Below are 22,861 nucleotides of genomic sequence, written 5' to 3'. Positions count from 1 at the left end.
AAAAGGGACAGTAAGGCACATTTCCAAAGATTTAAAGCCCAGTTCTGAGCTGTTGCCATTGTGGATTTTTATACCTTGAACACAAAAGCAATTAGTAGCCTTGATGTTATCACAGTGGATAATTGTTCCCAAACCATGTGGAAATAAAGCCTCCGGAGAAATCATCTCTTCTGAAATGGCTGCCACTAATTCACTAACTTGGTGGTTATCTAGCTTATCTACCACCAAATGACAGTTTCACTGATTTGTATTAGCAAAAGAAGAAAAAAAAGATACAAAACAAGAAGCAAATACTTCCAGGGAAGCTCATTAAAATATTACTAATGAGTAGACCTGTCGATTATTGCTTAAAGAGATAATGAAATATATCTTTTTTTTTTGCAAGAGGTTTTTAAGGTAAACATTATCTAAGAGGCACACTAATATGGAAATATAGCTGTGATGAGATGGTCAGAGGCTTAATCAGCTAACTTCCTAGCATTCCTTTCTATTTTAACCCTTAAAAGGAAATGAGGGCAATATAGTTTAAAATCTGCATACTTAGAATGCTGATGAAAGGATCAATCATATATTTTTGCTACTGTCCCTAAGCTAACAGAGAGGAATTTCTTAGACGGAAATGGTTTTAATTATTATTAAATATGTCAGTAAATAAAATAATAAATGTTATGCCCAAGTTTTCGTGTCTGAGAGACCACCAAGGAGCCAAGCACCGATGCAATCACACGAGGGTTTATTTGACAAAATTAAGCTTGGGCCCAAGTATACCCGACACAGCGGAGTAGGGACTTGGACCCCGAGGTGACATGCTTAAGCTTGGGTCCAAGTATACCCAATGCAGCGGAGTAGGGACTTGGCCCCCGAACCAGATTACAGTCAGAGTTTTTAAAGGCAGAGTAGGGGTGGACTCGGTGGTGGGTGAGGACCAAGGGGGTTATGGGTGATGTAAGGCTCTAAGGAATTTTGGAAGCAAGGTCTTCAGGACCTTGAGGGGCTAGCTATTGTTGGGAGAAAGATTATTTATTACTGATAATAAAAACCTTCTTGGGAGACCCTTTAGATGTATATCAGTGTCCATATACTTGGGAATGATTCTCAACACTATCTTGGAGGTTTAGAGATAAAGGAATTGTTAAAGTAGACTTACAAGATCCTGGTCTGACCTGTTGGGGTAAGGGGTTGGTCAGGCTATGATTGTCCTTAGCAAAATCTCAAGGTGAGGGCAGTTGAGTCCCCAGGGGAGAGTCACTCTGTCTGTTTCAAGGGCTTGTCAATAGGTGAGGAATTTTATTGATTTTCTTCTGCCTCTATTTCCCACATCAGCTAAACTTGAGGTGGGATGGCCTTAATTTTCTTGGCCTCCACAATAAATTATTCTGGAAAATAAAAAAAACGAGGTGGAAAAGTGTAAGAAAATGAGATGGCATTGAGTCAGAACTCTTACTAAGGAAGACATAGCTAGTACAAACCCTTTCTTATGTACGTACAGAGAGATAAATATGACAGATGTGAATGTACCTGGTTTCCTGGGAAAATGTATTTTATGAATCCAAGAATGGAAATTGACTAAAATATCTTAACCCGTCTACCTTTTAAGGGAACTATCAATTTTAAAAGCCAAAGACCTTGAGGCATAGAATAAAACAGGCTCAGGATTACAATGGGAAGCACATAATAATCCCTCCTTTTCTTAAGGCTCCACACTGACATGCCTATCTTTGATATTTTTTGAAGAAATGGAATTGTAAAATGCAGCAGGCTCCTAGTAGATTAGCTCTCTTCTTGAAGCCCTGGAAAAATTAGAATAACATTAAGAAGGAAGAATCACAAAACTCACCCAGAGCTACAGCAAAATGTGCTTTGCTGAAGCTGATAATGTTCAACATGAATGGGCTTTAGAAGCTATTTTACCAAACCTTACAAAGCACATTTTCTAATAACTAAATGGCTCATTCTTTGAAAATTGGTAAGATACTGGACTAACTATTACAATCATAGAATTCCACCACTTTCAACCAGTTCTAGATTCCAGGTGACACCTCTCCCCTTTAGTCCATAAGCTGTTCATGTTAACAAACCCTGTTGTTTTCAGGATTATGGATCTCAGGAAAGAAATAATGTTTTCAAGAAATCATTTCCCATTTCAGAAATTCAGAAAGAACTCTCAGAAAAGAAATCACTCTATTGAGTGCATTAATCATGATTACTTTTCATTTGCCTTCAAGTGTATATATGTGGCCAATCTTGGCAATATTGCTGCCTTTTTTTTTTTTTTTTAGTTTCAACTTTTTTGAGTTTATTGTTACAAATTATATACAACATCACCTGTCACGCCTGTGACTCATTGTCATTTTATTCATAAAGTGACTGTAAGTTTTAAGGGAGTAATGGTTTGTTATTTCTCTTGTCTCCTAAGGTAGCCTCAATTCTTCTTCCTTGATCACTGAATGTTTGCTAAATACTTACTGGCACTTCTTACACATTTACTGTATCATGGAAATGTTCATCCCTTAACCTCTACAAATGTTTATATTATTTCACTAGTTAAATTTCTCTGTACTATTTTATCTAAAGAAATGATGAAGGAAAAATTTGAGACAAATAATACTTACCTCAAAACAATAACATCATCTCCTAAAAGGAAATACAGAACTCTTTTGTATTAAATGCCATTTTTTAAAGAATCCCTTTAAAATTAAGAATTGGTATCAAGCCAGTTTAGTTAATTAACTATAATATCCCCTGACACAAATGCCAGGTGTAAACAAATCTTATGATAAATAAGTCAGCAAGAAGGACCATTTATGAAGGTAACTGACTTCATAAAGAATACTACTACAGACTCATAAAGATTGTTTAAAATGCCATTTAATTATTTATTAGGACTTAGAATATTTTAAGAAGTAAAATTTATCACCTAATTGTAAATACTGATTCATAGATACTTTCTAGAATTTTAGAACAAATATTAAAGGCTCTCTATGTAAATAAATAAATAAATAAAAATAAATAAATAAATAAGAGGTCCCTGTGAGCTATGAACTGTTAAAAGATCTGGCGCTATAGCAGTCAAGAAGACTCACATGGTTATTATTCTCAAGAGCTTATATTCTAGAAAGGAAACAGAGTACATAAATAACGACAAGGAAATTTCAGAGAATGATAAATATCATTAATTAATTAATTTCATCATTAATTCAACAAAGATTTATTAGGCTTCAAATATATATTACGTTTTGGATGCTAGGATCAAAGTTATAAACAGAAAACTCCCAATTATGCTCTTAAGGAATTTATATTAGTGGGTGAGACATAGCTCTGTGTGTATGTGACTACACAGAGTATGTGTGTATGTGACTACACACAGTATGTGTGTATGTGACTACACACAGTATGTGTGTACTACAGATTCACTACAGATAATAATGAATATTCAAAAAACAAACAAAATAAAAGGTTGTGATTGACTGGAAAAGAGTAAGGGAAGGTTACTTTGGATATGGTGGCTAAGAAAGACTTGTTGGAGAAGGTGGAATTTGATGTGACACATGCAGGGAGCCTTAAGAGGATCTAGAAAAGTTCCTGTCAGAGGATTGTCTAGTGCAAAGAAATCTGATCATATTCATTCATCATATAATCACAGGGTCTATTGTGCAACATTAGAAAGTCAAATGATTCAACCAGTATAGGATATTTTCACAACCAATTTATTAAACTAATTTCATTAGAAATGTATGTAGCAGAATGTAAAATGGGGCAGTCTTCCTTATCTTTCACTTTGAGGATTCCATAGCATATATGGTATATCAGATATTACTTTGAGTGTGAAACTGATCTCCATTTGATTATTATTTTTTAATTTTTTAAAAGAATTTACTTATTTATTTGACAGACAGAGATCACAAGTAGGCAGAGAAGCAGTCAGAGAGAGAGAGGAGGAAGCAGGCTCCCTGCCCAGTAGAGAGCCTGATGCAGGGCCCGATCCCAGGACTCAGAGGTCATGACCTGAGCCGAAGGCAGAGGCTTTAACCCACTGAGCCACCCAGGTGCCCCTATTTTTGCTGTTTAAAGAAATGAGCATCTGCCTTTGGCTCAGGTCATGATCCCAGGGTCAAAGGTCTCTCTCTCTCTCTTGCTGTCTCTCAAATAAATAAATAAACAGTCCTTCAAAAAAGTGAGCTGGATGTGTGGCTTTCATTCATTTTGAAAATATAAAAAGATCCCTGAGGGGCACCTGGGGGGCTCAGTTGGTTGAGCATCCAACTCTTAATTTTGGCCTAAATTGTGAGATCAAGCCCTATGTTGGGCTCTGTTCTCAGTGAGGTGTCTGCTTGAAAGTCTCTCTCTCCCTCTCCTTCTACCCCTCTTCCCACTCATGTACTCTCCCTCTCTCTAAATAAATATTTCAAAAAATAATAAAATAAAAGATCCTTGAAAGGGGAGCACATGTATGAGATCTTACTGAGAAAGGAAGATCTCTTGCTGTTCCATAGGATCCTTTAATTTCCTGAGAAAAATTTGTCTAAAATTTTAATCTATAATTTCTTAATTCTAACATATATTACACTATTGATTTTTTTATATCAACCTTATGTCTTATGGCTTTTGTTGACTTCTTAGGATTTTCTGCGTAATTGATCATATTCTTCATTCATTGTAAGTCAACTATTATATGACAAAGGATTGTTACCTTTTACTTTCCAATTTTTCTTTCCAGTAGCTTTTTATTGCCTTGTTCTATGGGCTAGGACCACCAACATATTGTAGAGTAGTTGTTAATGTTAAGAGCCTCTGCATCTGAGTTCATAAGAGATGTTAATCTATAGTTCTTTTTTTGTGCCTTTTATTTCTGGATAACACTGAACTCAAAAAGTGAGTAGAAAAATATTTCTTTTCTTATATTTTTGGTAATCTTACTATAGAAATTGCATTGTTTCTTCCTTGACTATTTTGTAGGATTTACAAAAAATATGGTTTGGGCCTAGATTTTAAACTTCATGTAAGACTATTAACTGTGAGCTCAATTTCTTTAAAAGATACAGAAGTATGTATGAACCATATCTTCTTTATCCATTCGTCCATTGAAGGGCATCTTGGTTCTTTCCACAGTTTGGCGACTGTGTCCATTGCTGCTATAAACATTAGGGTACAGATAGCCCTTCTTTTCACTACATCTGTATCTTTGGGATAAATACTCAGTAATGCAATCGCAGCATCATAGTAGCTCTATTTTTAATTTCTTAAGGAATCTTCACACTTTTCTAAAGTGGCTGCACCAACTTGCATTCCCACCAACAGTGTAAGAGGGTTCCCCTTTCTCCACATCCTCTCCAACACTTGTTGTTTACTGTCTTGTTAATTTTGGCCATTCTAACTGTGTAAGGTGTTATCTCAATGTGGTTTTGATTTGAATCTCCCTGATGACTAATGATGATGAACATTTTTTCATGTGTCTGTTAGCCATTTGTATGTCTTCATTGGAAAAGTGTCTGTTCATGTCTTCTGCCTGTTTTTGATGTGATTGTCTGTTCTGTGTGTGTTGAGTTTGAGGAGTTCTTTATTGATCTTGGATATCAGTCCATGGTCTGCATTGTCATTTGAGAATATCTTCTGTCATTCTGTGGGTTGCCCCTTTGTTTTATTGACTGTTTCCTTTGCTGTACAGAAGCTTTTGATTTGATGAAGTCCCAAAAGTTCATTTTCACTATTGTTTTCTTTGCCTTTGGAGACTTATATTGAAAGAAGTTGCTGTGGCCAATGTCAAAGAGATTACTTCCTATGTTCTTCTCTAGAATTTTGTACAATGGAGTATTATGCCTCCATCAGAAAGGATGAATACCCAACTTTTATATCAATGTGGACAGGACAGGAAGAGATTATGCTGAATGAAATAAGTCAAGCAGAGAAAGTCAAGTATCATATGGTTTCACTTACTTATGAAGTATAAGGAATAACACAGAGGACATTGGGAGATGGAGAGGAGAAGTGAGATGGGGGAAATCAGAGGAGGAGACAAACTATGGGAGACTGTGGACTCTGAGAAACAAACTGAGGGTTTTGGAGGGGAGAGGGGTGGGGAGGTTGGGTGAGCCTGGTAGTGGGTATTGTGGAGGGCATGTATTGCATGGAGCACTGGGTGTGGTGCATAAACAATGAATTTTGGAGTACTGAAAAGAAGTAAAATAAAATAAAATGGGGCGCCTGGGTGGCTCAGTGGGTTAGGCCGCTGCCTTCGGCTCGGGTCGTGATCTCGGGGTCCTGGGATCGAGTCCCGCATCGGGTTCTCTGCTCAGCGGGGAGCCTGCTTCCCTCTCTCTCTGTCTACTTGTGATCTCTCTCTGTCAAATAAATAAAAAATCTTAAAAAGAAAAAAGAGTAAAAAAAAAATAAAATGGAAAAAAAAAAAGATACAGAAGTATTGGGGCTCCTGGGTGGTTCAGTCCATTAAGCAACTGGACTCTTGATTTTGGCTCACAGCATGAACTCAGGATCATGAGATCAAGCCCTGCACTGGGCTCATGCTCAGAAAAGATTCTGCTTGAGATTTTCTCCCTCTCCCTCTGCTCCTCCCCACCACATGTGCACTCATGGTCTCTCTCTCTCAAATAAATAAATCTTTTTTTTTTCTTTTTTTTAAGATATAGGGGCACCTAAGTGACTCAGTCAGTTAATGGTCTACCTTTGGCTCAGGTCATGATCCTGGGGTCCTGGGATCAAGCTCCACATCAGGCTCCCTGCTCAGAGGACTGTTTGTTTCTCCCTTTCCCTCTGTTGTTCTCCTGATTGTACTCTCTTTCTTTTTCTCACTCTGACAAATAAATAAATAAAATATTTTAAAATAAATAGATAAATGGAAAAATATATAGGAGCATTAATAAGAGTATTTATTTCTTGCGTAATGAATTCATCAGTTGGTTTGTCAAAGAATTTGTTTATTTCAACCATATTATCAAACTTACTGACATGATTGTTTATTCCCTTATCATACCCCTTAATTCTCTTATTCCTTACTGCCTGTCAATTTTCTAGTAATAGCCGTTCTTTCATTCTTAATATTGATAATTTGTGTTTCTTTTCTTTGACTAGGAGTTTCATTTTATTGATTTTCTTAGTTTCATTGACTTTTCTAATTGTTTTAATGTCATTGCTTTCTTTTCTTTTTTTTTAAAGTTTTTTTAAGTTTCTTATGCATTTTAACTTTTTCACTTCTTAAAAAATTTTTCATGGTATGAAATTTGATCACTGATTTAGGACCTTTCTTTTCTAATATAAAATTTAGTACTATTAATTTCCCAGTGACGACTGTATCTTGCACATTTAAATATGTTTTGTTTTCAAGGTATTGATTTAAAATTCAAAGCACTTTCAAATTTTTCTTGTGATTTTTTTTTTAAAGATTTTATTTATTTATTTGACAGAGAGAGATCACAAGTAGATAGAGAGGCAGGCAGAGAGAGAGAGAGAGAGAGAGGGAAGCAGGATCCCTGCTGAGCAGAGAGCCCGATGCGGGACTTGATCCCAGGACCCTGAGATCATGACCTGAGCCTAAGGCAGCGGCTTAACCCACTGAGCCATCCAGGCGCCCCATTTCTTGTGATTTTTTTATTTGGCCAATGGATTATTTAGAAGTATGTTGTTTATTTCTAAATATTTAGGGATTTTTAAAAAACATATCTTCCTGTTACTGATTTTAAGTTTAGTTCTATTATGATCAGAGAACATTCTGTTTGATTGCAATCTTTTGAAGTTGTTGAGGTTTTTCTTATGGCTCAGAATATGGTCCATCTTGGTATATGTTCTGTGTGTACCTGAGAAGAACATGTATTTGCTTCTGCTAAATGGAGTATTCTGTAAATGTCATTTAGGTCAGCATGTTGATAGTGTTGCTCAAATCTATATATATCTTGCCGATACATTTATCTAGCTATTATATCCATTCATTAGAGGAGAGTGTTGAAGACTGACAATAAATGTGAATTATACTATCTCTACTTTAAGTTTTATCAGTTTTTTTCCTTCATGTATTAAAGCTCTGTCATTAGCTACATATACATTTAGTATTGCTATAACTTCCTGTCTAACTGCTGTGTGTGTGTGTATTTTTTTATTTACCTCTAATATTTAATCTTACTCTGAAGTCTACTTTGTCACATATTAATATAGCTTCTCCAGATCTCTTTTGATCAGTATTTGCATGGTATATAATTTTCTATCCTTTTACTTTCAACCTATCTATGTCTTTAATATTTAAAGTATGTTTCTTTTACAAACTCCATAGATGGGTCTTTATTTGTTACATGGATTAGCAATCTCTGTCTTTTAATGTGTTATTTAGAACATTTAATGCAATTATTGATATAGTTGAGCTTAAAGTTATCACCTTACTTTTTTGTTTTCTAATTAGGAAATCTGTATTTTGTTCTTTTTTTTTTTCTTCTTTTTCTGATTTCTTTTAAGTTGCTTGAATTTTTTATTATCATCTTCTATCTACTGTTGGCTTATTAGTTATACTTATTTTAATTTTTGCATTAATTGCTAGTTTTGCATTAGTTGCATATCTTTAACTTGCATAGTTTACCTCCCAATCATGTAATGTCAGTTCTCATACATAGTGTGAATATACTGAAACTTACTTTATATTTTACCTTACATGTGTTATTGTTATACACTTTAATCCTACATGTAATAAACCACATTATACAGTGTTTCTATATTTACCTTAGATGGTCAATTATCTCACAAAGAAATTAAAGTTTAAAAATTACCTTTTAGGAGCATCTGGGTGGCTCAGTGGGTTAAAGCCTATGCCTTCAGCTCAGGTCATGTTCCCCGGGTCCTGGGATTGAGCCCCTGCATTGGGTTCCCTGCTCAGCAGGGAGCCTGCTTCCTCCTCTCTCTCTCTCTGCCTGCCTCTCTGCCTACTTGTGATCTCTGTCTGTCAAACAAATAAATAAAATCTTTAAAAAAAATTTTTTTAAGGGGCGCCTGGGTGGCTCAGTGGTTTAAGCCTCTGCCTTCGGCTCAGGTCATGGATCTCAGGGTCCTGGGATTGAGTCCTGCATCGGGCTCTCTGCTCAGCAGGGAGCCTGCTTCCCTCTCACTCTTTCTGCCTGCCTCTCTGCCTACTTGTGATCTCTCTCTGTCAAAAAAATAAATAAAATCATTAAAAAAAATTTTTTTCTTAAAATTACCTTTTACATTTGTCCACAGTTTTATAATTTTAACACTTTTCATTGAGTGTGTGTGTGTGTGTGTGTGTGTCTGTGTGTGTGTGTGTGCATAGTATCTAAGTTTTTATCTGGTATCACATTTCTTCCATTTGAAAAAGTTCCTAAAATATTTCTTGTCCTACATTGGGGACTCTGTAAGTTTTTGTCTAAAAAAGTCTTTACCTTCATTTAAAAATGTTTCTTGGAGTGCTTATGTTGCTGAGTTGGTCAAGTATCTGCTTTTGGCTCACATCATGATCCTAGGGTCCTGGAATCAGGCCCCATGTCAAGCTCCATGCTTGGTGGGGAGCCTGTTTCCCCCTCTCTTCCCTGTTCTTGCTCTCTCTCTCCTATCTCTCTCTCTTTCTCTCAAATAAAAAAATAAAATCTTTAAAAAAATGAAAAGATGTTTCTTTTTGCTTTTGGTACCCTAAAGACATAAAGACAAAGACGTCTTTGTATTATCTTCTGGCTTGCATAGTTTCTGATTAAAGCTCTGCTATCATTCTTATCTTTGTTCCTCTACAGTTAAGATTACTCCTCCAGCCTTCTGGTTTGAGTTTATCTTTGATTTTCAGCAGTTTGGTTATCATATATATATGATATATGTATCATATATATGAATCATATATATGATATATATATAGGGTTTGTTATTGTTGTTATTGTTTTTTGTTTGTTTTTTAATTGTACTGAGCTTCTTCCATCTGTGGTTAGTTTTTGTAATGGGTTGAATGGTGGTCCCTCAAAAGATATGTCCACACTCTAATTCTTGAGGGATTTGAATGTAACCATATTTGGAAGTAAGGTCTTTGCAAATGTAATTAAGCAAATGATCTCAAGATAGAATCATGTTGTATTGTCTGGTGGATCCTCAGTCCAGTGGTAAGTATATTTGTAAAAGACATACACAGAAGAGACACAGAGAACAGGCCACGTGAAGAAGGAGACCACAGTTTGGGTTATGTAGCCACAAGACAAGGAGTACCTACCGCTACCAGAACCTGGAAGAGCCAAGGAAGGACTGTCTTCTAGAGCTTGTAGACAAAGTATGGCTCTCTAAACACCTTGATTTCAGACTTCTGGGCTCTTAGAACTGTGAGAGATTAAACTTCTGTTAAAACAGAAAACCATCAAATTCATGGTAATTTAGTACATCAACCCTAGAAAACTAATATTATTGTTTTTCCTTTTTCTGGGGAAATTTTATTTCTTCAAGTATTTCCTGAGCTAATATATACATAAATGGGATTCATTATTGCTCCATTTTTTGTTGCTATTTCTAGCATTTTTATTTAGCTTTTTTTCACATAGTTTCCCTCTCTCTACTGTTGTTTTCCAGCTTATTGTCTTTTGTCTATCTATTGCAGTAGATGGTTTCTGCTTATGTCTCTCCTGTATGAACAGTGGATCTTAGACTGAGCCCTGCAAGGGAGGCAGCTTGTTGCCCTCCTTTCAGGGCCTTAAGCTTTATTCTGTGTAGGAGAGAAGAGTCCAGTGAAGCCTGTGGAGTTTTGTACCTTTCCTTCCATCATTGATCACCTGAAGAACTGTGCCACCAAGTAGGTCTCTCTTTATCTCCTGTTCTGCTCCTCATCTCTTGCAAGCACCTGGGGGAGCCCTATAAAAAGAGTCATTAAGTGGCACAGACTTATTTTGTGTAGGAGCTTTCAGGTATCTTTAATTGGCACACTAACATACATGGCCTTTTGAAATCTCTTAAAAATTTAATTGTTTTATTCTTATTCACCTTCATGACCGCTACTCCTTCTTCTCACACTCTTCTGAATGTAAATTAGCGTGTTGGTCTCATTTCTCCCCAGAGGGATTTAAAATTTTTGGAATTCAGTTTCCTTGCAACTTCAGGTATACTTTAGGTTCAAATAAAAAAGCAATATTCTGTAAATTATTTTACTCTTACAGTTATGTGGGTATAATATTGGGTTGTAGCTTTCTACATACTAAGGAGAAAATAATTATCTTTCATTACTTTTTCAGTTCTGATGGTTTTTTAATTTATTTTTTTCTTTTCACTCTATTTTGTTTATTAACTTCTTTTTCTTTCATTCATGACCTTTGTTTTTGGTCATAGATTTATTTATGTTATTTATATTTTCAAGGAACCAGTTTTTGGTGTTGTTAATATTGATTTGTTATTATTTTTCTCTATTTCCTTGATCTCTGCTTGCATTTATATTATCTATTTTCTTATTTTTATTTATTAGATGGCTGCATTCTGGGTTTCAGTTTTTGTTCCTAATGAATATATTTAGTAAAGTTCCCTCAAAGAACTACTTCAATTATTTACCACAAATTTTGATACATAGTGTTTACACTATTTTTGGTTTTAGTTCTAAATACTTAAAAGTATCTATATGAATTGCTTTGTATCTTAAGGATCATGGACTTATAGTACTTATTTAAACCATTTGAATATCACTTATTTCTTACTTTACTGTATTTTGTTAAAAAAATCTATGCTATTGGGGCACCTGTGTGGCTCAGTGGGTTGAGCCACTGCCTTCGGCTCCGGTCAGATCTCAGGGTCCTGGGATCGAGCCCCGCATCCGGCTCTCTGCTCAGCGGGGAGCCTGCTTCCCCCTCTCTCTCTGCCTACTTGTGATCTCTCTCTCTGTCAAATAAATAAATAAAATCTTTAAAAAAAAAATCTATGCTATTGAATTTGGGAATTCATTGACTTTTTTTTTTTTTTTTTTTGGTCTGACATGATCAGGGTTTTTTTTTTTAAGCTTTTTATGGTACTCAAGAGAAAATAATATAATCTCTCTGCGCAGTTTTATAAATTGATTTCACTTACTATATTACTTGAAATTCATCTAATGAAGTTAGGTGAATAAGGTGTTAGGATCTTGATTTCATACATAATAAAAAAATGAGCTCAGAGAATTCAAGACATTTATAGAATTTAATTCACTGCATAAATATTAGATCCAAGGAGAAAACCAAATCATTCTATTCGTTTATAATTCAACATTATTTCTTATTGTTATTTTGAAATTAGAATAATATATAAGATAATTGAATTGAGATATTATAGAATGTCAAAAGATGAGTATCACACCTCAATCAAATTTTACCTGGATAAAAATTAGTCACTTTTCAGACTATTCTTGCTAGGAGTTGCAGTTGCAGAATTTTGGGGCTGTTATGTAGGAGACTCAAGCATTAGTAAGCAATTGGGATTATATGACTCTAAGGTATTTTGTGCCCTGAGATATTGTGGTTTTAAGAACAAGGATATTATAAGTACAATTTCTTTTCTCCTTTTTAAATTAAAATAGTTTTTGAATATTAAGTTTTTTTCTCTTTGGTTTGGAAAAAAAAACCATTTTGCACCTTCACAATACATATTTTAAATTTCAACTGTTAATGTTAAATTCTGCTGTTGCCTCTGATGCCTGATTATGAAAAGTCATTAGGATGACTGATATATCTGAATTTAAGACTAAACTTTTAAAGTTTTAAAGCGTCCTCTACCATAGCAACAATATTGCATATAAATTTTTTGCTTACTACTATCCTACTAATAAAGTTTTAGACAAATTTATTTAATTTTTCCCAATTTTTTTCCTTTTTAAATTTTATTCAAATTGAATTAATTAGCATATGGTATATCATTAGTTTATATGTAGAGTTGAATTATTCATCAATTATGTATAACCTACCCACTGGTCATTACATCACATGTCTTCCTTAATGCCCATCACCCAGTTACCCCATCCCCCACCTACCTCCCTTCCAGCAACCCTCAGTTTGTTTCCTATAATCAAGAGTCTCTTATGATTTTTCTCCCTCTCTGGTTTCATCTTATTTTATTTTCTCCTCCCTTCCCCTATGATCCTCTGTTTCGTTTCTTAAATTCCACATATGAGTGAAACCATATAATTGTCTTTCTCTGACTGCCTTATTTTGCTTAGCATAATACTGTCCAGTTCCATCCATGTCATTGTAAATGGTAAAATTTCATCCTTTTTAATGGCCAAGTACTATTCCATTATACGTATATACCACATCCTTTTTTATACATTCATGTGTTGTCGATGGCCATTTGGACTTTTTCCATAGTTTGGCTATTGTGGACATTGATGTTATAAACACTGGGGTGTAGGTGCCCATCTGGATCATGACGTTTGCATTCTTTGGGTAAATACCTAGTAGTGAAATTGATGGATCATAGGATAGCTCCATTTTTAACTTTTTGAGGAATGGCTGCAGTTTTCCAGAATGTCAGTACTAGCTTACCTTCCCACAAAGAGTGTAAGAGGATTCCCCTTTCTCTGCATCCTGGCCAACATCTATTGTTTCCTACTTGTTCATTTTGGCCAGTCTGACTTGTGTGAGGTAGTATCTCATTGTGGTTTGGATTTGATATTTCCCTGATGAGGTTGAGCATTTTTTCATGTGTCTGTTGGCTATTTGGACGTCTTCTTTGGAGAAATATCTGTTCATGTCTTCTGCCCATTTCCTGATTGGATTATTTGTTCTTTGGGTGTTGAGTTTGATAAATCCTTTATAGATCTTGGATGTTATCCCTTTATCTGATATGTCATTTGCAAATATCTTCTCACATTCTGTAGGCTTTTTTGGTTTTGTCAACTCTTACCTTTGCTGTGCAAAGATATCAAGAAAAAATTTTAAAGGAATATGTATTTTAAATAGATACAAAAAATCAAGCTTGCTTATCCAGAGGATGTATTGTATAATAATGAATAAAATCAATGAGTGTTGATGAGACAAAACTTTTACTTGGGCAAAAAATGGAGAATTTCTGTTTTAACATATATCTCATTCAATGACATATCAATAAAAATAAAAATTGTTTAAACAGGAATGCTACATTCAAAAATGTATAAGGCATTAGCCTTGGATGTAACTATGATGATGGCATTCTTTCCTTGAAAGCCTCAGGCAAAGTATGGTATTTCTTGGGTTGAAATATATAATATTATTTCTAATAACTTCCATTCAGAATAGGTTTATGTTCAGATTTCCCATCACTTTAAAAAAATTTAATAAATTAGTAGATAGTAAAATAAACTCTTTTTTTTGGTACATAATTTTGTGAATGTACATGTGTGCTCATTCATATAACCACTACCAAAGTCAGGTTACAGAACACAATTTCAATATCCCCCAAAGTTCTCTTGTGTTCTTTTTTTCTTTTTTTCAGTTATACCCTCCCCCATTCCTAATTAGTGGCAACTGCTGCTCACTGTTTCACTGTTCTCTGTCATATAACTTAGTCTTCTCAAAAAATTTCCTATTAATAAAACCATACAGTATATTACCTTTGAAACACGTTCCTTATATTCAGCATAATGCCTTTAAGATTCATTAATGTTAAGCGGATGTTAATAATCCATTCCCTTTTAATGCTGATGGGTTTTTTTAAAATGCTGATGGGAATTTATAGTAATTTGTATATTCAGTTTTTTAGAGACATCTGGATTGTTTCTAATTTTAGCCATTATTGATAAAACTACTATAAACATTCATGTATAGGTTTTTGTGTGAATGTAAGTTTTGTTTTGATTTGATTTGATTTTCTGGGGTCCATACCCAGGATTACTAGATCATATGGCAAATTAGAATTAGATTTTGCATGCCCAGCAGCTCTGGATTGGAGTTCTAGTTGCTTCTTATCCTCACTAGCACTTCGTTTTGGCAGCTTGTTATATTTTAGATATTCTAATAGTTGTGTAGTGCTATAGGACTGTTGTTTCAATTTATATTTCCCTTAAAGATAACAGTGCTGAGCATCTTTTTATATACTTATTTGTCATTCACATAACCTTTTTGATAAGCAAAATGGTTCTTTAAAAGTTCCACTTCTAGGTATTTACACAAGTGAATTAAAATTTAAAGTGAGGTGAACTCTCATATGAGATAGTGTGAGGCTCTCCACATACTTGGTTTTCAGTAAAATTGGTAAAATTATTTTAAAATAACCATTTATAATCTCTGGAAATGGTCCAAATATTCATACAGCTAATGAAGAAATATTTATTCAAGAAACTATACTAAAAAATCAGTAATAATAGGAAATTTTGTAGTGTTTGGACTGATACTCACTCTCTTCCTTTCCCATCCCTACTCAACATGACAGAAACTACACTCCAGACAGGCACAGCCAAGAACACAGAGACATTCCTTCCCCCAGTTCCATCTAAAAGATTATCTTCCCATGATGGGAAGAACAGCAGCCTTTCTCATCCTACCCCCAGTGACCAGTGGTGAGATAAATTCAAGGAGATTGCAACTGACAGGTGGGGGTTCCCTTTTTCCAGCCAGGTCATTTTCATAGAATGAAGACTTTACCTTATGGCATCACTGTGAATAATGGGGCCTGATTACCCTTGCCCTCCCCTATAAAGTGGAGCTTGTAGGATGGTTCTTCTTCCATCCTGGGAGAGGCAAGCCTGGGGGATCTGAGGCTAGTGCTCCATCCCCACCAAGCATCCAGCTTCCAAAGTGGTGGTCTTATTCAGGTATGCAAACCACTGTCCCAACCACAAGGTTCAGAGCTATGGTCCAGAAATTTTGCCTGAGGGGAAAAACAGACTTTGAAAAAGACAGCTTCTAACTGTTTCCAAGGGAACTGACTTCATTTACAACATAATCTAGAGAAATTTAAGCCTAAGAATGCTCTAAAAAACTGGAGGTTATGCAAATGGCAGCTGGGAAGGGAGTGGTGGAGTCTTTGGCGATCTTTTTTAAACTAGGCTGGCTAGTTTGCTTGAGAGAACTGGTATAGAATTTAATCTCAAACACTGAACTGGAAACTGTCCCTTCAAAGGAGCCTAAATTTCATTTGTTTAGTTTGTGGAGCAGTTTATTCCCCAGGGCACTGTTGGAAACAGTAGAGCAATAAGCAAGCAAATAGTGGAGTTTTACAGCCAAGTATGATTAGGGAAAGAGACAGTTAAACAGGGTCCAGCCAAAAGAACTTTTGTCCCAGGGTAACTGTGGGCAAATTCAAGACTGTGCTCCATGAGAAGCAATATCAGAGGCTTAACACTGTGTGGGGATGGATGGGAGGTGTGGGCTAGAAATAGATTTCACTAAAATAATCCAGCCAATCACTAAATAAATAAACAAGCAAGTAATACTAGCAGGCCCCAGAAGTGAGAAACCAGTACCTACAGATGCTATTCCATATTGTCTAAAACATCAACAAAAGTTTGTGAGACATGGAAAGAACCAGGAAAGTATAACCTAGTCACTTTAAAAAGGTCAGGCAACAGGTTGTAAGAGCAACCAGATGTTGGATTTAACTGAAAAAGACTTCAAAGTATCCACGATAAATATGTCCAATAGCTAAGGGAAACCATGATTAAAGATGTAAAGAACATATGATGACAGTATCAAATCAGAGAATCAGCAAAGATACAGAAATTATTTAAAAAAATGAAAATTCTGGAGATGAAAATACAATAATTGAAATAAATTCACCAGAGGCAGTTAACAGTTTATTTGAACTGCCAGAAGAAAGAATTAGTAAACTTGGATGTAGATTGATAGAGATTATGATGAGGGAGCAAAAAGCTAGCTCAGGACAAAGCAGAAGCTGGCACACTACCCCTTCCCCTGCCCACCATCTGATATCTGTGACATTCCTCAGGCACTCCTGGCTCCCCTAAAGGAAAAACAAATGGTTAAGTGATAGAGACCACAGTCCTACACAACAGGAGTCTCCCACTATTTAAATGTCCTAGTGATTTGCAAGGAAGAAGCTTTCTTATCAATAGCCTAACTTCCAGAGACCTATAACTCAGTTTCCTGAAGCCCTAACATCACCCTCTCAATCATAAAATTGAGGGAAGCTGAGGCAGAAGGAAATGTAAATAAAATTGATTTTTTTCTAATCCTGAAGCCCATTGACAAGGCCTTGTTAATAGGAAGAATGTAACGTTCCTCCAAGAAATTCCCAACTGTCTTCATGTTAATGCCTCATTAGAGGGAAAAACAACCTTGGCTTGACAATAACCAGGCTCCAGTATCCTGAGACTCTTTAGCATATGACAGTCCTTCTGGACACTCCCTTAGTCCTCACCTCCCCAACTCCTGCATATACAATCAGCCCCTCCTCAAGACCACAATGTAGTACCTCTTTCTGCCCACAGGTCCTGTCCCCGTGCTTTAATAAAATCACCTTTTTGTACCAGACACATCTTAAGAACTCTTTCTTGGTCATTGGCTCTGGACTTCACACCACAGAAACTTGCTTATATTCTAATACTTCATCAGTTATAGAATTTAAAAAATAGAGAGATGAGCACTGGGTATTATATACAACTGATAAATTACTGAACACTACATCTGAAACTAATGATGTACTATAGGTTGACTAATTGAATTAAATTAAAAAAAGAAAAAATAAAGATCAGAGAGAAGAAAAAATGAAGTAAAATGAACATAGGCTCAGAGAAATGTGGATTATTGTTAATAGCACAACAACAGACATGTCATGGAAGGGAGAGTGGAACAGAGGGAGAAAAGGAACAGGAAAATATTCAAAGAAATAATAGCTGGAAACTTCCCAAATTTAATGGAAAAACAATAATTTACACACCCAGGATGTTCAACAAACTCCATGTAGAATAAATGCAAAGAGATCCTTAAACAGACAAATCAGAGTAAAATGCTAAAAGCCAAAGCTAAAAAGAATATTTTCTTGATGTGAGATGCCCAGAAAAGGCAAGATCAGTGATTGTTTAGGGTTGAGGAGGGATGTGCAGAGATAGGGAGGTGATTGCTAAAGGGTACAGAGTTTCTTTTTTGAGGTGATAGAAATGTTCTAAATTTTAATAATGCTGCATATATCTGTGAATATATTAAATACTATTGAATTATATACTTTAAATGGTAAATTATACATTTTGTGAGTTAGAGCTCATAATGTTTAAACATTATTACATTTATACAAAGACTTATACATAAATGTTTATAAAAGTTCTATAGTTCATAATCTTGAATAACTATAAACAATCAAGCATGTCCTTTAACATGTGTATGGATAAACAGTCTATGTTTCATCCTGAAAATGGATAATTCTCAGCAACAAAAAGTAAGAGCTATTGATTCACACAATACATAGACAAACCTTGAACGTATTTGGCTGAGTGAAGGAAACCAAACCCAAAGGCTCTGTTTTATAGGTTTATAAAGCAAAAACAAAAACAAAAATAAAATAAAGCAAAAACATAGGGGTAGGAAAAGGTACATGAAGAGGGTTAACCAAGATGATGACAGAGGAGGCTTCTGAGTTTCACTTCTTCCACAGATGCATTGAATGTATAGCTGTATATGGATAAGTTCCCTCTGAAAGAGATTCAGACTATCTAAGTAACTTTTGAACATTAGACAAATGAGAAAATTCCCAGATCAAAATGGGTAGGGAAAGGCTAGACACACTTTTGCCATGAACTTCAACCCCAATAGAGTACAATACAATACAGAGGGAACCCACAACTACTAGCTATTCCCTAAAGAGCAAAGGGTTCAGAATCTACACTTAGTTCCCTAACTAGACTTCCTCTGGAGGAATGGGCTCTCAAAACTTCTAGATCTGAAAGTCAACAGGGCTTGTATTCACATATCCCTGGTGCAAAGAAGCAGTTATTAACAAGCTTGCGACCACTCATCAGTGCTATCCCCACAGGACTCAGTGTGAATTGAACAAGCAAAATTGTCCATCTGCCTGTCTTTCCCCAAGAGAAGGTTATCTGAATACTTTAAAAGCTGCGGCCTGAAGACCAGTCTCTAATTTAGCAGGGACCAGGAAATAACAAAATTATCAGAAAACAATTAATGTCGTGCTTTTGATTTGTATTTCCTTGATGCCAAGTCCACAATAGCCAAAACGTGGAAAGAGCCCATTGACAGATGAATGGATAATGAAGATGTGGTATATATACAATGCAATATTATTCAGCCATCAAAAAAATCTTATCATTTGCAACAATATGGTTGGAACTAGAGGGTATTATGCTAACCGAAATAAGTCAATCAGAGAAAGACAATTATATGATTTCACTCAATGTGGAATTTATTAAACAAAACAGAATCATAGAGGAAGGGAGAGAAAAATAAAATAAGATGAAATCAGAGAGGGAGACAAGCCATAAGAGACTCTCAACTATAGGAAACAAATTGAGAGTTGCTGGAGGGGAGATGGGTGGGGAGATGGGGTACCTGGGTGATGGGCATTAAGGAGAGTACATGATGTAACGAGCACTGGGTGTTACACCCAACTGATGAATCATTAAACTCTACCTCTGAGAGTAAAAAAAAAATTAACAAATGTCTGTAGTAAACCCAAACATATGAATAATTTCTTTAAATATAAATAGATAACATTCTTTCATCAAAAAACACAATGTCTGAATAGGGAAAAGATGAGAGATAGAGAGAGAGAGAGGAAAGAAAAAAAGAAAGAAAGAAAGAAAGAAAGAAAGAAAGAAAAGAAGGAATGAAGGAAAGAAAGAAAGAAAGGAAGGAAGGAAGGAAGGGAGATCCAACTATGTGCTGCCTATAAGAGACTCAGCTTTAGGGGTATATATATATTGAAAGTGTAGTAATGGAAAAAGATACTAAAGATATGCAAATAGAAACCCATAAAAAGGACTAGTTATACTTATATCAGACAACATAGATTTTAAACCAGAGATTATATCAAGAGACAAAGAACATTATTATATAATGATAAAGAAAATATCAAGAAAATATAATCATTGCAAATATTTATGCACTCAAAAAAGAAGCACCTAATTATATATAGCAAATATTAACAGATTTGAAGGCTAAATAAACAATGATACAATAATAGTAAGGGATTTAAATTACTCATTTCACAGTGGTTTGGTCATCTAGACATAAAGTTAATAAAACATTGGATTTAAGCCATACCATAGACCAGGAGTATCTAATAAACATAAAGAGAAAATTCCAACCAATACAGCAAATACACATTCTTTTCAGGTGCACATGACCATTCTAGAGGACAGATTGCATGTAAGGAGAAGAGGAGAGAAAAGGGGGAGGAGGAGGGGAAAGTCTAGGGAGAGGAGGAAGAGGAGAAGAAGGAGAAAAAATATGGGCCAATATCTTCAATGAACACAAATACAAAAATCCTCACAAAATGTTAGTAAAACCAAATTCAGCAGTACATGAAAAATGATTATATACTACGATCAAGTATGATTTATTCTCAGAATCCAAGTGTGGTTCAGTATCTGCAAATCAGTCAAGGTGATACAACATGTTAAGAAAATGAAAAGTAAAAAGTATATGATCATCTGAATAAAGAAAAAAGATTTCACACAATTCAACATCCTTCCTGATAAATACTCTCAACAAAGTGGTTATAGAAGGAACATACCTCAACATAGTAAAGTCCATAGATGCCTGCTCAAGACCTTTCCAAGACTGGGAACATGATACAGATACCTATTCTTGCCACTTTTATTCAATATAGTACTAGAAGTTCTAGACAAAGTAATTAGGCAAGAAAAACTAAATAAACTCATCCAAATTGAATGGAAGAAGTAAAATAGTCTTTATTTGCAAATGATTTAATGTTATATACAGAAAACCATAAAGACTCCACCAAAAGACTGCTAAAACTAATAAATGATTTCAGTGAATTTGTAGGATACAAAATCATTGTACAAAAACTAGTTGTATTTTTTTTAAAGATTTCATTTATTTATTTGACAGATAGAGATCACAAGTAGGCAGAAAGGCAGGCAGGGAGAGAGAGGGAGAAGCAGGCTCCCCGCTGAGCAGAGAGCCCCATGCAGGACTCGATCCCAGGACCCTGAGATCATGACAGAAGGCAGAGGCTTTAACCCACTGAGCCACCCAAGTGCTCCAAAAATTAGTTGTATTTTTAAACACCAACATCAGACTATCAGAGAAATTTAAATATATACCATTTACAATAACATTAAAAAGAATAATTTAGAAATAAATTTAACCAAAGAGATAAAAGTTCTGTATGCTGAAAACTGTAAGACATTGAAGAGAGAAAATTGAAGAAGACACAAATAAATGGAAAGATATCCTGTGTTCAGAAATTGGAAAATTTTGTATTGTTAAAATGTCCATGCTTCTCAAAGGGATCCAAGATTCAAGGTAATCCTTTCAAAAGTCCAATGGTATTTTTCATAGAAATAACAATTCTAAAACTTGTATGGAACCCGGGAAAACCTGAGATAGTCAAAACGATCTTGGGAAAGAAGAACTAAGCTGGAAGTATCACACTTCCTGATTTCAAGCTGTACTACAAAACAATAGTAAGCAAAATGGTATGGTATTGGCAGAAAAAGAGACCCAAAGATTAACAGAACAGAATAGAAAGTCCAGAAATAAACCCATGCTTATATGGTCAATTGATTTTTGATCAGAGATACAATAATATATAATGGGGAAAAGACAGTCTCTTCAATAAATGGTGTTGAGAAAACTGGATAGCCACATGGAAAAGAATAAAACTGGACTCTTTTTTTGCACCATGCACAAAAATTAACTTAAAATGAATCACAGATTCAAATGTAAGACCTGAAAGTGTAAAACTCCTAGAAGACAAGATAGGGGATAAGCTCCTTGACATTGGTCTTGATAATGTTGCTCTTTTTTTTTTTTTTTTTTTTGGAGATGGCAGCAAAAGCAAAAATAAATAAGTGGGACTACATTAAACTGAAAAGCTTCTGTACAGCAAAGAAAGTCATCAAAAAAATTAAAAAGGCAACCTACAGTGTGACAGAATTACAAACCACATATCTGATAAGGGCTTAATATCCAAAATATATGAAGAATGCATACAACTCAATAGCAAAACAAACAAACAATGACAATAAAACAGAACCCTATTTAAAAATGGATAAAGAACCCAAGTAGACATTTTTCTTAAAAAGACATGAAAATTGGCAACATTTACATGAAAAAGTGTTTATCATAATTAATCAGGAAAATGAAAATCAAAGCACAATAAAATATCTCCTCACATCTGTTAGGATGGCTGTTATCAAGAAAACAATAGATAGGGGTGTCTGGGTGGCTCAGTGGGTTAAGCCTCTGTCTTCAGCTCAGGTCATGATCCCAGGGTCCTGGGATCGAGTCCCGCATTGGACTCTCTGCTTGGCAGGGAGCCTGCTTCCTCCTCTCTCTCTGCCTGCCTCTCTGCCAACTTGTGATCTCTCTCTGTCAAATAAATAAATAAAATCTTAAGAAAAAGAAGAAAACAAGAGATAATAAATGCTGGTGAGGATATGGAGAAAAGGGAACCCTGCTGTATACTGTTGGTAGTAATGTAAACTGCTATAACCACTCTGGAAAATTTTATGGAGTTTCCTCAAGAAATTAAAAATAAAGTTGCCATATGATCCAGTACTTGAGCTTTTGGGTATATACCCAAAGGAAGCAAAATCATAATCCTAAAGAGATAACTGTACTTCTATGTTCATAGCAGCATTATTCACAATAGTCAAGGTATGGATTCAAGCTAAGCATCAATTGGTGAGTGGATAAGGAAAATTATATACATATATAATTTTCTTTTATATATTTATATAATAATTTATATATAAATATATATTATTTATATATTCTATATACTTTTATATATAAAT

The sequence above is a fragment of the Meles meles genome, chromosome 4, assembly GCF_922984935.1.
Source record: "Meles meles chromosome 4, mMelMel3.1 paternal haplotype, whole genome shotgun sequence".
NCBI lineage: Eukaryota > Metazoa > Chordata > Mammalia > Carnivora > Mustelidae > Meles > Meles meles.
This window is presented reverse-complemented; position numbering follows the sequence as displayed.